At 44.1% G+C, this 18808-nt stretch overlaps 1 protein-coding gene across 11 annotated transcripts in view; it reads right to left on the bottom strand.

Annotated features, from left to right (window-relative positions):
• DISP1 (dispatched RND transporter family member 1) overlaps positions 1-18808 on the bottom strand; it is a 174937-nt gene that overhangs the window by 55047 nt on the left and 101082 nt on the right. For 2 of the 11 annotated variants that reach the window (XM_087859149.1, XM_045797175.2), the window contains exon 1: positions 1835-2237. The exons of the other annotated variants lie outside the window; for them this stretch is intronic. The gene's annotated coding sequence lies outside the window, so the exon portion shown is untranslated. Of the gene's footprint in view, positions 1-1834; positions 2238-18808 lie in introns of those variants that run through there. 11 annotated transcript variants of the gene reach the window in all.

Below are 18808 nucleotides of genomic sequence, written 5' to 3'. Positions count from 1 at the left end.
CAGCGGATGCCAACAAGGGCTGACTGGTTCAGTATAAACTACAGACAATGGGCTCAGGTTAAAATACGGGATGAATCGGTGCTATGATACACATTTTCTAGATGCAGTGAGGTTTACATGTTGTTTTCTAAGTTGGTTTGTAGGTTAACCATTTCAGACACTTCAACATTTTTCATGATCAGCGCAAACAGTTCATGCTCACAATCCTATAATTCACATCTAAGATGGAAGCTAGATGAAGCGTGGAAGATATATGAAAACACTCTGCCTTATCTATGTACGTTAACACAAGAAGTTACAAATCAAGTGTAATCTAATAAAATACTCCGATGTTCGAGACTGGCAATGAAAGCATTTAGCCTAGAGATGTAAAGTGTAAAAATAAATAACATAATGCAAAAAGATTATTTTAGCATTTTAAGAAGCAGAAATGTGTCAGCAGACATTAAAACCATGGGAAGCAGTTAATTCACTGTCCACAATGAAACACTCATTAGTTTGGACTTTATTTACATAGTTTAGTGACTCCTGAGGCTTCAAAGGGAACGAGAGTTTTCTTAATTATAAATACTACGATTGAAAATAACCTTCATGTGGGTAAAAGGGACATATTCATTCTTTTTCTTTCAACGAGAATACCTGTTGGAGAAAATTTTACCAAATCGTAAAGTGTGCTCTCAATTTCTTGCATTATCACCGAAGAAACTCATTTATGGTCAATGATTTGCATGAAATACCTCAGTTTTGACAAAGTTTTTATCTGCTTAATTTCTTTAAAATTTACATTTTACTCTCAGACATACAAATATTTCACAAGTTAAACCAGTCCGAATTTTCCTGCCAGTGGCATAGAATTTATCCATTCTATTTTAAGCAGAAGTGAGCACGGCAGGGATAAGATGGAAGTTGTGTAAGGTACAGACTTGCAACGGGCAGGAAACAAGCCAGAGAACTCACCGCAGGGCAATGAACCCACACAGCAACGCTGAACTACCACCATCGAACCTGCTCAAGACACTAAAACTTCACTAACCCCAACACTGGACAGAAAGGGTAACTATGTAACAGGATAGCGGTGCTAAATATCACTGCAACAGTATTCACCGTTACAGCATATAAATGTACCAAATTAACACACCTACACTTTCCATTTACACGATGATAAATGTCAAATGTATTCAATAAAAAAGAAAACACGTATATGCGGCCCACATATTCTGACTTCCACTTGGAGTGGTAAATCCAATTACAATGCCTGAAACGTGTCATCAAGTCACACGGCCTGAGGTTGCACACAGCGTTAAGATGAGCAGGGCCACGACAGCGCGCGGTGGACCCTTAGTTCCGAGGCAGAGATCTTCACCAGACTTCCCTCCATATAGGTTGGAAGATGCTAATACTTTACCATCTTTTTACGATATTTAATTCACACAAGTGAGTAAAGTAATTCCTAGGGTTCGACACCTAGTTTTCTACCAGCTAGTAATGAGAGAAGCACGGATTTTCAAAATCCTCTCCTTTAGAGAGAGGCTAAAAAAGACTCTCAGAGCATGAAACGACATAAACGACTTTAAATCTGAGGTTTCCTCCCAACTTGCTAAAGAAAGCACATTAATAAACCCCAGAAACGGCTGACCTTACCTTACTGTGTCAGATCAAAATTCAAACGAACTGCATAAGATTTTAATGCATTAAGACGACATTCAGAGTTCACACCAAGAAAAAAACCTGAGTTGAAATTAAAATTCGATCCTAGAAGCAGAGAACAAAGTTCCATTTTCAAATAAATTCTCAAAACAAGTTCACACATCGGAAGCATGAGTAAATGTATTACCTTCACATGCAAAGAAGAACGGTGCCGGCTCGATCTGCTCTGCACTCTGCGAGGGACGGCGGCAGCGAGAGCTGCAGGAGCAGCGGGGCGGACAGAGTGTGAGCACATGCAGAGAGCTTTGAATTCCGCCTGTGAGGGGCAGGGACTCTCAGCGTCTGCGCTCCTATAGGACAGGAGCGCCTTCTCCCACCTCCCCCCCCCCCACCCCGGGGCAGGGTCTCCGCAATGGGAACAGCTGGCACACAGGGGCTGGATCTGAGCACAAGGTCAGCGAGCCAGGATATGAAGGTGACATGTAATTTCTAGCCTTTTCCTGCTTCGACCAGGGAAATTGCAACAAGGACTGTTTTTACTTATAACTTCCTTTGATCTTTTGGATTTAAAGTTACTTAGTAGCTTAGGCTAACTTCAGTGTTACAGGTTCAGTTTTCTGACACATAGGGCTACTACATTTAAACTAACACAAATAAACACCAACCTTGTTTATTTCCAAGTTCCGGATTCTTATGTTTTTTTCACGAATGGCTCTTGAGATTCTACTTTTGGGGCAGAAAGTTCAGAGTTTTTAAGAGGCAGAGTCTTCTTTATTAAAGAGGAAAGTATTATTTAAAGCAGTGATATGTGTTTCCCTTCAATTTTCCTAAGCAAAATAGCAGTTTGTTAAATGACTTTGACACTACTTTTTATAGACTTATGGCCCTGATGATGTCATTATTTTAAATTCCACAATGTTAAAAATCTTGTAAATATCTGATATCTGCAAATACTTTCCAGCCATTGGCAAATAAGCAATCATTTACTGAAACTGTGAAATCCAACTCTTCACAATCTAATAAAAAAATGTGTAAACAACTCTTTTAACAGGTTGTACTGATTATATAAAGACAATACTCTCAAAATTAAAGAAGTTAACACCAAAAGCACAAGTAATCAAAGAAAAAATAGGACTTCGTTAAAGAAACTTTCATACATCGAAAACATTATCCAGAAAGTAAAGACAACTCACAGAAGAGGAGGGAATATCTGCAAATCATGTACCTAAGAGGCTAGTATCCACAATATGGAAAACACAACTCAACAATAAAGAGACAAGTAATACAGTCGATTAGTCAAAGTTTTGGAATAGACATTTTTCCCAAAGAAAATGTATAAATGGCTCATATGCACATGAGAAGTTGCTCAACATCACTAATATTAAGGAAATGCAAAATAAAAGCACGCCTATACCACTGGACATCCACTAAGATGGCTATAATGGGAAAGAAGGGAGGAAGGAGGGAGGTGGAGGGAGGGAAGGAAACAGGTCTGGGGTTCCCTAAACAAATGACACAGGCACAGTCAGGGTGGGACAGCAGTGCCACGCCTAGCACAGTGGATCCTCAGTGTTCATGGATTCCGTATTTGCAAATTCGCCTACTGGCTCCAGTCTACTCATAAGCCCAAATCATCCTGGCAGAGGCTTCACATTACTTCCAACATGCGTGCGCAGCGTAGTGAAAAATTTGAGTCCTTCAACACGCATGCTCCCAAGGGGACACTGAACACGGTCACGTTCTTATTTTAGCTCATGTGTGGTAAACAAGTGTTCTTTTCTCTATTTAGTGCCATGTTTTTTTCACATTTCTGTGCTTTTCATTGGAAAGGTCACTGTTTAAAAGAGCAGTGAGCAGTGGTGCCCACTGTTGGTAAGCTCAAGAAGGTGTGATGTGCGTGTTAGGTACACTTCCGTCAAGCACGAGTTACAGTGCTGCCGCCCGTGAGCACAATGTCCACGAACCAACAATACACGTTAGATAACGTGTCTCTCGACAGGAACACACAAAACAAGGTCATGTACTGACTGGTTGTCCAAAATGGAAGCAAGGCTCAAAGGCACCTAATCCTGCATTCCCCTGATTTGGTGTTGGCAGCGACCGGGAGGAATAGAACTTCCGCGAACAACAAGAGGACTGAAAACACTGGTTCGTACAAGCACTTGCACATGGGTGTTCACTGCAGCACTGTAATCGTAACAGCAAGGAGGTAACTCAGTGTCCATCAGTGACGCATGGACAAACAAAAGACTGCACGCACACGATGGAACGTTATTCACCCACAAAGATGAACGACACACGGGGCAACACTGATGAACCGGGGAAACAGGACGCTAACTGAGTGAAAGCCCAGACACGAAAGGTCATACACCGCATGCTTGCATTTATAGGAAACGTCTAGAAAAATCAAATCCATAGAGACAGAAAGCAGACGAGTGGTGGCCAGGGGCTGGGGGTGGATTCGGACATAGGGAGTTAACTGCTACCAGGGATGCAGTTTTTTTGGGTGATAAAAATGTTCTGGAATTCAACAGTGGTGATGGCGCATGACTTTGTGAATTTCTGGAATATGGATTTTATCTCAATAAAAAAAGTAAGTATAAAGTTTCAGCCATTAGACCAGAAGCCCTCCAACTTTACCAAGCGTCAGAATGTCCAGGAAGGCTGGAAGAAGGCAGACTGCTGCGTCCCATTCCCCCAGGGCTCCAATCCTGAGCCTCTGGGGCCTGAGTCCCCAGGCAATGCAGACCCTAATGATCTGAGACCACATTCTGAGAACCAGCATATTAAAGACACTAGTCCCTATGTTCTACACCCAAAACTAATATAATACTGTGTGTCAATTATACTTCAATTAAAATTAAAATATTTGTAAACATCGAAAAAAATAAAGGCAATGTATGAGTCCCTCAAGGGTAGGAAGGTAACTTTTTCCCTGTATCCTCTAAATTTACATACAGAAGAGCCAGTCCTGGGAAGAAAAAGACAGAAAGACAGAAGAGAAGTATTTACTCAAGTAAATACATTAAAACATTCGGTCTCTGAAATCATAGGGTATGTGGATCCCACATCATACAGATGCCAAATTCTGTAAGACCAAAAAACTCTCCAAAAAAGAACTACAATGAACACGAAGGTATCTTACCATTCTTTGATGGTTTGAACTGGACTTTGGTTCAGTTTATTAAAGCAGCCAATCTCGCTGCATTGTGCTTGTTGTTGCAAGAGGTGCAAACAAAGGTTCTAGAGTTGCTGATCCGTTAGTTACCTCAAGAAACCTTTAAATTAGTTACGGTGCCACAGAAACCGAACACCTGAACTGGTCCAACTCATAAACTTGCCAATTCTTATTTATGTTTTTAACCAAAGCACTGATTGGTATATTTAATTACTTTACTTAAAAATGTTGGGTCCATGTGAAAACAGACAATATAAAGTACCCCTCGGGTATTGTCATGTGGACATTACTATTTTATAAATAACAATTAGGATTATTTTGATTAGTTTCAGTATGTTTCTCAATATACAACTTAGAGTAAAAAGCGAAGTGCTAGTAACTTTACAAAGTTCTCATGTTCTCTGAAAACAACATCCTTTTTTTCTGAGGTCACATTATCGGGATATCTGTCTTCCTCCAGTACTAGACAGACGGAGGGTGTGAGACAGGACAGAGGCAGGAGCTGGCCGGGAAAGCCTAGAACGGGGCACGCCGAAAAGGGAAGACGGGTCTGCTTTAACTAACTCTTCACACTGGAACTAAGTCCAAAACGTCGCTCCAGTTTTTGTTGCATTTATTAACTCTGCCATCCGTTAACGTCCATGTGTGCCACACAGCAGGCACGACACGGTGAAGCACCAGGTCAGCACAGTCATCTGAAAGGACCCATCCAGAGAAGGGGATCATAGAGACGTTCTGAAGGTAATACTCCACATCGTACTTTCATGTTTCTGCATATTGCTGGGGATACACTGAGGATTCAGCCCAGAGCATGCGGCTGCCCCGTCACCGCTGCTACTGGGGGTCAGTGCCCCCCATCAGCTCTGTGACCTTCAACTATCACCCCCCGCCCCCACATCTACAGACCCCACACATTGCACGAGATAGTCTCGCAGATCCTTCCTGGCTCTGAGTTCAGTTTTTATGAATTTGGGCATCACTGCAGACGGATAAAATAAGTCCCAGGTTTACTCTTCAAATCTACATTCGACACTGACATGGTGAGAATGGAGCAAGACCAGACTGCAAGCAAACTGGAGCAAAAGCAAAACATGGGCCTCGCTTATTCCTCTCCCTGGACACTTAGATTTCTTTTTTTTTTTTTTTAAAGATTTTATTTATTTATTCGACAGAGATAGAGACAGCCAGCGAGAGAGGGAACACAAGCAGGGGGAGTGGGAGAGGAAGAAGCAGGCTCATAGCGGAAGAGCCTGATGTGGGGCTCGATCCCAGAACGCCGGGATCACGCCCTGAGCGGAAGGCAGACGCTTAACCGCTGTGCCACCCAGGCGCCCCGACACTTAGATTTCTTAATGTTAACAGCTTCTTTTAAAATCCCATTTCTTGTTGATAAGCCTGCCACCAAAATTGACAACTCTTACAAACAGATGTCTTATGACCTTGCTTACCTTTCAGTCTGACATCCAACGGTCTGCTCGTCATCTTGGCAATGCCGTCCAGCCCTCGGCCCTCACCCCGTCACACCTCTACCTGCAGTCTGTGGTCAGCACTCACTCAGTTCACTACCCTCCCCGTGCCGGCCTTTCTGTGGCCCCCCTTCCACTTCATCTCCTGCTCCGCTGGTTTTCTCCCAGGTTTGGTAACCCTACTGAAAAGCCCCCAGACAGGGAAGCAGACACCTGACCCGACGCACACTCTCACCTCCAGTGGCCTGTTCTGTCCTTGCTGCTGACATTTACCCACCCACCCGCCTTCTCTGAGATCCCGCAGGGGCTGCTGGAAACCTTTCCCGTGCTCCCTACTTCACTCTCTTCGCACACAGTGTTACCTCTTTCATGGAAAATAATGGAACTATTTGGCCACGGGTTCCTTCAAATGTTATCATCTCTCCCTTGAACTTTTTTGGGAACTCCTCCTCATCTCTCACAGTGTCTGGTTCACTTTCTTAAATTACTTACACACTGTATCTCTGCCACCCAATAAGGGAGCTACAAGCCACATGTGACAATTTACATTTAAATTAAAATTCCACGAAACTGGAATTTCAGCAGGTGCCCCGCAGCCACACGTACGTGCACAGAGCAGGCAGAGTGTACACCCGGCCCGGCCCAGCAGCGTGTGTCAGTCCCCCTTCCCTCCCAGGTCCACCTGTACCCCCCCAACTGAGACAAGTGACCCTGTTGTGGCCTGCTGGCACTCAGGCTGCTGATCTGGCATTCCTCTCCTTCCCAGACAGCCTCTCTCACCCCCTCTCAGACCTACCCACCATCTGACCAAACGATTCCTTCAGAAATGAAAGTTGATGGTCCTTTCTCAATACTCACTTCCTTTAAATTTCTTCACCTCCTAATGTCCCTGGCAAGATTCTCTTCTTGTTCAGTCTCTGCCGTTCTAATGTCCTCTGCATCCATGTTCAACTTCTTTCCCTTTCTTTCTTTTTCTTTCTTTTCTTTCTTTCTTTCTTTCTTTCTTTCTTTCTTTCTTTCTTTCTTTCTTTCTTTCTTTCTTTCTATTTTACTTATTTGACAGAAAGAGAGCACAAGCAGGGGGAGCAGCAGAGGGAGAGGGAGAAGCAGACTCCCCGATGAGCAGGGAGCCCGATGTGGGGCTTGATCCCAGGACCCTGAGATCATGACCTGAGCAGAAGGCAGACGCTCACCCGCCTGAGCCCCCCAGATCATGACCTCCCCGACGGAGGCCCCCAGATGCCCCTGAACTTCATTTCTAAGTTCCATTTCTGCAGCTCTTGCTGCCTCAGGACATTTCAATATATGTGTCCTGCCAGCAGCTCAAACTCACTAATCTAAAATACAGTCACCCCCCCCTCCATGGGGACACGTGTAAGACCCCCATGGGCGCCAGAAACCACAGACAGTATAGGACCCTACGTAACCATCCCTACACACACACACTCAGGATGGAGCCATCACAAGACACGCATGGACATGGCCTCTCCCTCTAACCACCTTCTTCCTGTGACGGGGAGTGAGGATGGGATGCCACGTGGGCAGATGGCATGGGGTGAAGGACATGGGCGTGTGACACAGCGCCAGGCCGCCCCTGACCCTCTGGTCACACGTCAGCAGGAGGGTCATCTGCCTCCAGACCACAGCTGACCGCGGGGAACTGAATATGCGGAAAGCGAAACCCAAGAAAGGGGGGGACTACTGTATAATTAACTCAACATCCTCAGACAGCCTCTTGATTTTCCTGTGTTTATTTATCCTCTCAGTCACTTGAGTGCTGAACTTTAACTTAAATATGTATTTATTGAACGCCTGCCCTGTGTGGCATCCTGACCCTCACACGGCCGTCTGCCCGTGCTCATCTGTCCTCGAGACCGAGCCACTGCTGTGCACGCCCCTCCTCTCCTTCCCAGGCTGCCCGGTCTGCCCTCAAACCACCGCTGCGGCCTGAGCCGTGCTCTCCCTCATTCAGGCAACCCGGAGCTTCCAGATTCTCCATCGGAACAGGCAGATCTGGCCATGCTGCTCCCAGTCCAGGAAACACCAGTGGCTGCTCCAGGCACACGAGGTCAAGTTTAAAGTCCCCAGCCAGCACGCAAGACCCTCCACTATGGCCCTTCCTACGCAGTGCTCTTGCCAAACAGAATATGCTCCAAACACATGCGCCCACACATGGCATTTCAGTGCTTTTGCCTTTTTTTCTTCACCCGCAGCGGCCTCTGCTTGCCCTTCCTGGGGCCACATCCCATCCACTCTTCACAACACATGACGGGTAACGTGCTTGCAAGAAGGCTTCCCAGATGACCCGGCCAGGAACCCTCTCCTCCTTCTCCAAGTTCTATGATCCCGGCATCTCTCTTATGGCAGAGGGAGAGGGACAGATTCCACACTGAGCCCAGAGCCCGACATGGGGCTCAATCTCACAACCCTGAGATCGTGACCTGAGCCGAAACCAAGAGTCAGACACTTCACCGACTGAGCCGCCCATGCGCCCCTATCTTGGTCATTTTTATATCTCTTTCACCCCCTTCATCTATACTTAACCCCACAAACTCTGTCACCATCATTTGTACACTACTCCAGAAGATCTAGTACATGGCAAGTACCCAACAAATATTTATTGAACAAATGATGTTTTATAATTTGTTACCATCGCACAATTACATTACTACTACTTCGTTAAACAGAATAAATGTGGTTTTGAAATGCAAAATAAAACTCAGTATACAAAATCTTTTTTTCTTGCTGATTTCTATGGGCCCCAAGGACCACTTCTACAGTGAAAGAAACAGCCAAGATTCAATATATTTTAAGTATGACTGCGATATGTTGCACTGTTGTCTGCTTGTAAATTTGGAGTAAACTGTTGCTGAATCATAAGAAATATCAGTGATTGGCTTTTCATACTTTTATCCAAATCAGTGGAGGTCATGCCAGCAGCCAATATGCAAGCTTCTTCTTGGGAAGTCTTAAAAGTTTATTTTTACTTTGTTTCTAAGGTAGGGTTTCCTTGGCATTAGCATAAATATTCTTAAACAATGAACACAAATAAAAGTTTTCTCTCACAGTGAGTCATAATTTCACTTTCTGCTTAACTGCCAATTGGTCTTATACTGGCCTAAGTGATAAAGTGTCCTGGAAACGAGGGGATCTGTAAGGTCTTAGTTTTCATTCATTACATCCTTTGCTTGATTTGACTCAACACTAGGAAACTATGCACACTTCATCAATAATCCAGAAGGCACTTCGATCATCAGGATGAAATTTACTTATTAATCTATACACTTCTAGATTTCAGTGAAGATCAGAAGCTGGGGTACCTATTTTAAAGCAAAACGCAACGAGATTATTAGTTAAGTTTCAGACAAAAGGTAGTCTTCTATTTTCCTGTGGAGAAAAAAAATCTGACCACGCAATACTAAAATAGACAAAAATTTGAGCCCTCCTTAACCTAACCAAAAGTTAAAAAACATTTGAAATGTGAAAACCAACTCAGGTAGGCTAGTTTGGTTTGGGTTTCAGGAATTCTGGTAAGCATTCTGTCTTTGCGTGAGCAGTGCACTTAGCAGCAGGAAAGCCTCCTCCCACCGAAAGCATACGGAATGTGTTACGTTTCAGAGGAGGAGAGGAGGCCCAGAGTTGATAGTTTCATATCAAAAACAAGCTGGAACATTTCAGCCATAACAAAATAACTAGACTGCAGATCATCTAAGAATATAATCTTGTCATGCACGATGATTTAAAGGCAAAGCATAATGCACCCGTGGGCTCTGGAGAGTTTCCAAAATACTTTTGGTTTGCGATATAGGATTTCAAAGGAAGATACTTCACTTTCACAGTAGATGCTCCTGGTATGAGATACACTCCTCGAATGAAGACCACTGTGTCTTAACTCTTAATCTAATTAGAATATTATTTTAAGGGTTTTTGCTGCACTGCTACCAAATAAGTCTAAATAAATCTAAATGAACGTGGTATGCATAGATTAAGAATGGGATTATGACTAATAATTTGATTATTATGACTAATAAACTGAAATTTTTGATTAGAAGCCAGACTTCTAATATTTATGGAGAAAGTTACACTTACTTTCTGTATGTCGTGAAATAAAAATATAGGCAAGTTAATTTTCCAAAAGTCAGACTTTGTAGGAAAATAGATGTGTCACTTGCATACAGACACCTGTCATCGCTGCCGAGGGCTCCCATTAAGTGACATGGTGACACACTGCATTTTCTGACCTAAGAGGAAGTTGTACAGAAGAAAGTAAATGAGAGTCCTGGTCCTATTTATTTATCCTTTCTGTAATGTGTGGTAATATTATTTTTGGCAAGCAAAGAACCTTAAACTACCCAAACTCTGAGACAGAAAACAGCATTAGGAGTCTTTCACAAATGCAGTGGGAGTAGTTTCCTATGTGGAAAACACACTCATCAGTGATTCAGAAGTTCAAATAGTCCAAAATTATGAAACTGGTGCCATGTCTGGCTTCGGAGAGTAGTTTATATGGAAAAAAGTTCTGTGAGATGCCCCTAACAAGAAAGGAGGTAATAAAAGAAGGAGATGGGTCTTTAATTCATATCAGAATCCAAGACTGTGAGACACACGCTAGAATACTTTCCTTTGGCTTCCTTAAAATCTTTTGATATATCACGGCATGGCAGCGTTGTTAGACTCAAATCATAGGCCTGGCTGAAAGAATATGTTTATCAATGGGGTACATCAGAAACTAGGATTAGGTCACGGAAGGTAAAAGGGCTTCTTAACATGTTAAATACAGCATGTCACTGGGCTCCGCAAACGCCACCTCAAAGCATGGAAACAGAACCCATCGTGGTCGGTGTGCTCCCCGATGAGTCCACGATGAGTCCACGATGAGGCTCCTTGAGAACAAGCCATCTTTGGCACATTTGCTGCAAACCCAAAAGGTGAATGCGCTGAAGCAAGCCTAGCTGGCCACGACCGTCCCTGGCGGGGAGACTTCCAGGCTGTCAGCCAGGATGGACCTCGCAGGTACAGACTGGTAAGAGCTCCAGGTCAGCGGCTGGGAAGCGTGGCCACGACAAGGCAGGTGTCCCGACGCCCATCCCAGGCCAGCACGTACGCCCCGTGACATGTGCTGCTGTATTCTGGCATCCGTAAAAGACCCAGAATGCTGTGACGGGGGGGGGGGGGGGGGGGGCGGGGAGGAGAAGGGGGCCCTAAAACCTACAGGGGCTGCCTGGTGCATCCTCAACCCTCGGCATCTGTAGAGAAGAAAAAGCCACAACTCTGTTAACCTGTTCTAGGTTCTCGAATAATAAAGATCACAAAACTCTTGACAAAAATGTAGTGGGAAAATACTTAAAGTGAATACAAACATTTCTATTTCTTGCAACAAACCTCACAACCTAACGGTAAGGAAATTACCAGGAGACATGTAACAAGCCTTGGCTCAAGCACTGCATCTGCACAGAGACACCAAGGAGACGGGCCGGGGTCACTTCATAAGGGACATACTTTATTTATGAAGCCGGTCATTGCATCAGAGTTTCGAGTTATGCTAACAACAGCTTACCAGCACCATGACCTCTGCCTTAAAAAGAAACAGAAAAGCGTTGGTCATCGCAATGTCATTAGTAATAGTCAGTATTTAGATTTGCAAAGATCTGTCACCGGACAATGAGAGATGAAAGAAAAAAAACAAAAACAAAAACACAAACACAAACATGGGGGAACTGGAGAAATGGAACCAGTGAGTTATGTGCTTTGTTCCTGAGTTATGGCGTCTGCCTTGTCCGGTCATGGAACAGTCTTTGCCTTCCTGGAAATATCCAGGGATATCTAAGTGCATCCCCTACTTAATAACCTCAAGCCACATTCCTCACACAGCAGTGTAACACCGCCCTGAGCCACAGACTGGGAACACTGTGCACTCCCCCACGCCATCCCTATGGGATATTAGGCAACTCAGCGTTCATTCCTGCCCCTGCCAGTGGAATTCCTTAGTAACAGGCATCTGCACCTTGCTGGCTTTGCAAGGAGTCAAATCCAGCACCAAGGATCAAGCTAAGAAGCCCTGTATAGAAACAAGTGGGACTGTCACAAATCTCTAAAATGATCCCTAAAGCTAAAATGTACTTTTTACTTAGATCAAAGAAACCTAACTCTGGGGAATGACTGTTTTTCCTCATCTCTGGTTATATTTGCAATGATGGCTACAGAGACAGAGTCCAGGATAACTGTGGCTGAGCTCAGATTCTGGGAAGCCAGGAAGCACGAAAGAGGCTCAGTCTTGGGGTGCCTGGTGGGCTCAGTGGGTGGAGCATGGGACCCTAGATCTAGGGCTCATGACTTTAAGCCCCACGTTGGGTGTACAGATTACTTAAAAATAAAATCTTAAAAAAAAAAAAAGATGCTCAGTCTTTGCTCCTATGACCCTAAGTTCCTCTGACACTGTCAAAGACTAAATTTCACAAGCTCTCTCAGCATTATCTATTGCGGAGGGGGGAGTATTCACAGAGCTTATTCTCAGTGACAAGTAACTCTGTATCCTTCTCAAGGGAGTAAGGAGGAAGCAGGGGTGAGAATACTGAAGGAGGAGGTGCTGGTGCTCTCGTCTCGTTTCTACAGCAAAGCCCCTCGAGCTGGTCCAAAGAAACCCGAATCTTAATAATAATGCACAGACCTCACGGTGTCACAAGAAAAAAAAATTTTCTGACCCCAACTTCAAAGTGTAAAACTAATATCCCATTGGTGTAATATATTTCAAAAGGCAACTGAGTTTATAGATAGTAATACACTTTCACTTCGGGATTCTGGTGCTCTATCTGAAACGTTCAACTATGGATTTGCAGTCTCCCTAAAAGAGTTTTTATTTTTTAAAAGTTCCTTTTAAAAACTTAAATCCTGGTGTCTTTGATCAAGACTGACTTCAAATAGAGGGGCAAGCGGTTTTACAACAGCCCGAAGATTTTCATGATTTTCTTTGGATCTCAGGCATCAGAGTAAGTCTACACCCACCTGGGCTGGAGAAACCAAGAGCATCAGGTATACAGCAAGCCTCACCCAGGCTTTATGCAGAGCATTTCTTAAAAAATCAAGTACTCCTACTTTCAAGTACGGATTTGGGAATAAGACAAGTTATCCCCACTTGGATCGGGAGCAGACCAATTATACAGGAACAAGGAGTGTATGAACCTCAAATTTTATAAAAGTTATCCGAAAGACAGATGCTAATAACAGATCGCTATTTCATGTTTCATCTGCTCTTTCACTGAATGTTTAAACCTAGTATCTTGTGACTTCATTTTTAAGATGAAAGGTTAAATAATAAAAGCAGAGGAAAAGAGGGGGGAAAAGCCTACAGGGTAAAATCTTATTTCTGAGCAAATAAAAAATATAGTTCAAGTTATTTTAATATTTTGTGAATCAACTTCCTCTTCAAATAAGCCCTTGAACTTGGAAGTTCAGACTGGATAATGTAGGTCTTGATGGTTAACACCTGCACTCTCAATCGATACCTACAAGCTAATAGTTTGATATATGAAAGCTAATTATTTTATTCATGAAAAATAAACTTAACACATTAATTTCTTTGCTTAATTTTTTAATATTTTATCAAATGATTGTCTTAATTTTATATTTCATTTCTGACCGTGTTTGAGGTTAACTTTTAAGAGACAGGGTGGGGCAACACTTCACACAGCATTGAAATAAATCTTTTTAACGTGCTAAGTTCTAATCACTACTTTCTACTTTATTCCACCACTTTAAAGTATGGTTCAGTTTTTTTAGTTTTTGTTTTTTGGTTTTTTTTCCAGCATTCCTGCTATAAACACATAGTCCTGCAGGTTGAGAGTCCTGCAAATGTCTCGCGGTCCAAGATCACTCGGCTGCATCTGGCAGCTGGGCCCCCTCCTTGCCCCCCCCCGTTCCCGCGCACGGCAATACTCAGACATGAAAGCACTTCTCTATCACTCGGCTATTTTTCTAGCTCACATTCTTCAGTGAAACCTCAAATAACCAAACAAGTTCAACAAAAGTTTACCAGAGCTTATGAATATTGCGCGACTGGCTTTCATTCTTGGGCTGTCTAACGAGCCTAGAGAAAAAGTGAGAAAGAACAGCGTGGTTGATATAGGGGTCAACCCCCCAAAATGGTGAAGGCATATGGGAAACGGACAATGATCACAGCGTCGAGGTGGTGAGTTTAAGACGTACTCACCAAATACAGGGGAAGAAGGGCAGCAAGGCAGAACTCGGGCTATCTGGGAGGGACAAGGGGAGCCGAAGGGAGAGGATAAAATATGCCACTGAATTTTGGAAGGCAGAAGGGAATCTGGGTGTTTTGTGCCATAATCGAACACAGAGAGGTCATCCTAGCTCCTACAAAAATTTACTGGCAGAAGGAGACTGGAGCAAACCGTGTCCCGGGGCAAACCTTCCAGAGTCACCACAGGGATGTAAGTGTTCTCACGCACTGTGGTTCTTCTCAAGATTCCAACTTAGTTCTCATCCTATGACCCCTAACACCCATCATAATCCTAGACACCAGGCCCGTGGTTAAGGCACATTAGTTAGAGCCTGTGAAACACAGAGGACCACGGGGATCCCAAGTCAAGACTCAGCAGGGTCCTAGGATTGCCACGGCACCTGGCCCTGCTACTCCCTGCGGCTGGCATGGCCACCTCAGTCCCTCAGGGGTCTGTGTCTTCCCCCTGCAGGAGACAAACAGCCATCAGGTGCGGCTGCCCTCCTCCTCCGACAGCTCCTTAGCCCTTGCTCTCCCCAGCGTTACCCTTGAGCAAAGTAAATGCAGGCTATCTCAGGCCCTTTGCTGCAGATACATTATCTTCTAGACAATTCAAAGAGAAACAGCAACAGGATTCCATTTAGAGCAGATACTCTTTGCTGCTAGGACAACCTTGATTTATATTAATCCCTAGGCAGCCTTTGTTCAGTCTGAGGATCACCTGAGGGACAAAGGAAAAATAGGGTTGTTTTTTTTTTAAGATTTTATTTATTTGACAGAGAGAGACACAGCGAGAGAGAGGGAACACAAGTAGGGGGAGTTGGAGAGGGAGAAGCAGGCTTCCTGCTAAGCAGGGAGCCCGATGCAGGGCTTGATCCCAGGACCCTGAGATCATGACCTGAGCCGAAGGCAGATGCTTAGCGACTGAGCCACCCAGGTGCCCCGGAAAGAAAATAGGTTTTAACCGTAAGTTAAAATAATACAAGGAGATGAACACGTTTCTCTTGATACAGAGACACTCCCATGCCCATGAGAAGGGCTCCAAAAATTTCAAAAGCGCCTCCTCGACCACTTTCTTACATAAATCCTCACGTTGGGCCAAACTACCCTCAGCATGAGTCCTGAACCTCATGACGTGCATGCCCTGTGCTCTCGGTGCTCAGCCTCCTGTGAGAGCAGCGAAGCTGAATGCCGCCAGTTTCTTCGAGGCACGGCTAAATCTTTTTCTCTTTTTAAGACTATGGACTCACAGAGACCCTTCTCTCCTTTGATTGCCTAACAACTAGTTTCTGTGTCTGTACTGGATATTTGCGGGATCGTAAGGGCTTCCATTCTCGTAGTTGGAGTAACTGAATTACTGCTGTTTTGCACATCACGTTCACACATTCGCAAAGGCAGGCCTGACTGCCACTCCTCTGACGTATTCCTCCCCTCCCGTACTACTGTCGAATTTCACCCATGTGTTCCCTCTGGGGTAACTTTTCTTCTTGTTGATTCTGTTTTTGGGTATTTCCTCTGGGAGGTTATGTGAATGGTAAACACTCTATTTTCAATTTTCTTAATTTTGTTCTCATCCTTGAACAATAGTTTAGGAGGGTGCAACATTCTACGCACGCTGTTCTGTTTTCTCAGCCCTGCCGGGTTATTACTTCCCTGTCTTCTGGAATCTCACTGCCCCGGACAAGTCTATTAGGGGAAGCCTTTCCCCCGGTCGTTGTACTATTTTCTCTCTGCGTCTAAGGTAGTTCTACTACAGTGTTTCAATTCACGTGTGAATTTGCCTTTTCTTGCCGTTTGGTCCCTGGAGTACGTTTGATCTGCTGCCTCCTGACTTTCACGGATTCTGGAAGCCTTGGGGTCGGGTGACAGACCTTTTGCTCACCGAGCATCCCAGACACGCTTCCCTACAATCTTCGTGAGAGAGTTCCAATGGTGGATTCGATGTTCCAGTGTCTGATCTGTCTTCCGTAACAGATGCTTTGGCAATTAGGTTTGCAGGATCATTTTTGAAACGGAGGTCATTTTTGGTTTTTTTTCCAACCTTGTTTTTCTCCTGACAACTGCATTTGTGGCCACCTGCACTTAGCTCCTCTCCCAGCCTGACTCTGTTCACATACTTGCTATAAGTGCAGATATTAGCATTTTAGAGCTTCAGTTCTGTGGTGGTATCAGGAATAGCACAGAACCAGCAGACACTCTGCCTTGGTTTCTGGTCAAACCATGTTTTTATCCTACTTTCTTCCCTTGGTTCACAACTTCTAATAACACTATGGCCCCAACACATTGGCAGAGCTGGCGACTTTCAGGGTCTGGTAGCAACAGTGATGGAAATCGGGAGGGGGAAGGGTTCTCGCTTCTGCTCCTTCCTCCAAGCAAGGAGCCCGGCTCCATTGCCCCAGTCCCTGCGCAGTAGCCAAGGAGCTCTCGAGCATCTTTCCACTCTGGCCAGGAGACTGGCTGGTTCACAGTTCCAAGTTCCAGTCTGATCACAACTTCCTATCTCTGATCACCTTATGGGTCCTTTGAGATGTTTGTCTTGATTTTCAGGCTGGCCATGTCTCTTCAGTTTTCTCTTCTGTTCTGTCATTGGCATGTAGAGGATGAAAACAAGGCCTACAGAGCTGGAGTGGTGCTGATGGGGACTCTCCTGTCACCCAGTGCGGTGCCTCACACACAATAGGGTTTCGATAAATATCCCGCACAAAGTAAGTGCACACACCCAAATGTCGATGGAATCTTCAACCATCACAGCACAGCACTAACAGTCATTGTGGCATACACATACACGTTTTATTTGCTTTGATTAAAAATAGCCGTGTCTATGCCAGCCACCTGAATGTGACAATCTCCTGTATAATTCATAACGAGCTTGAAACAGTTCTAAGAACACCAGTGAGTACTGGGTATAAAACACTAAATACGGTACTGACCCATCTCTTCCTGACTTCCTCTGTTCTCTACGTATCATGTATTATTGGTGACATGATAAGAAAAATGTTTCCTGGATCTGAAACATAAATTAACATGAACCGGCTCAAATCCATTTAGCCAACATCATTCTCAGAAGAAAGCATCCCAGGCTGCCTGGGTGGCCCAGGTGGTTAAATGTCTGAGTCTTGGTTTCGGCTGAGGTCTTGATCTTGGGGTCCTGATCTTGGGATCATGATCTCAGGGTGCTGGGATCGAGCCCCGCGTTGGGCTCTGTGCTCGGTGAGCAGTCTGCTTGGGATTGCCTCTTTCCCTCTGCCCCTCACCTCATGTGCTCTCTCCTTCTCTTTCCTTCTCTCTCTACAATAAATAAATAAAATCTTAAAAAAAAAAAAAAAAAGCAGTAAGCCCTCCCAGGAAGCTTTTTTGTAGGAAGTATATACTGTAAGGAAAAACAGTGCCTCCCAACCAATCCTGAGGCCATCAGGATACAACACATTTGCAAAGTGTAGCGTAGTAACACCACAAAGAGAAGAGTAATAATCCCAGGAATTCTCAATAAATAAATAAACAAACAAAAGGAAGAAAGAAAGAAAGAGAAAAGAAAGGTCAAAGAATAAAAATTTTTCAGAGGTCTTCAGCACTGACCAGGAGAAAATGGTCAATTGATTTTTGAAAAGGCTTCCCTTTATTTTACATTGAAATATTTTTGGTATGGAGAAATTAAATTTATTAAGTTATTGATTTCAAAATAAATAATGCTTAAGAATATCCAGCTGTGACTGGGCATCACACAGCTGCTCTGATTGATAGTTTTCCCTTCCAGGAGAATAAACACATAACACGAAAGTGTGTCATTCTGGTCTGAGCTAGTTTCATTCCCACTATCACATGATATATTGACAATGCATTTTAGAAAGAAGTCTCTGGTTACTTCTAGGTAAACTGATAACCTGCAAAGCTGAAAGCCTGTGGTTACCCCATCAAAGTACAAACAGCTCTTTCTTTTAAAACTACATTCGAGGACTAATAATTTCTGGACAGCTGTGCTAAATCATCAGATCTTTAAACCATCCTGTCCTCTGACAGAAATGACCCCAGTGGTCATCTTTTCTATAGAATTCCTGATCCTAGGCTGTTCCCTGATGAGCCTGCTTATACCAGCATCCCTGGAAGGCCCATTTATTATTTTTTTAAAGGATTTCATTTATTTATTTGACAAAGAGAGACACAGCCAGCGAGAGAGGGAACACAAGCAGGGGGAGTGGGAGAGGAAGAAACAGGCTCCCAGCAGAAGAGCCTGATGTGGGGCTCCATTCCAGAACTCCAGGATCACACCCTGAGCCGAAGGCAGAC

The sequence above is a fragment of the Ursus americanus genome, chromosome 2, assembly GCF_024610735.1.
Source record: "Ursus americanus isolate L20-20 chromosome 2, mUrsAme1.1.p, whole genome shotgun sequence".
Lineage (NCBI taxonomy): Eukaryota > Metazoa > Chordata > Mammalia > Carnivora > Ursidae > Ursus > Ursus americanus.
This window is presented reverse-complemented; position numbering and strand designations above follow the sequence as displayed.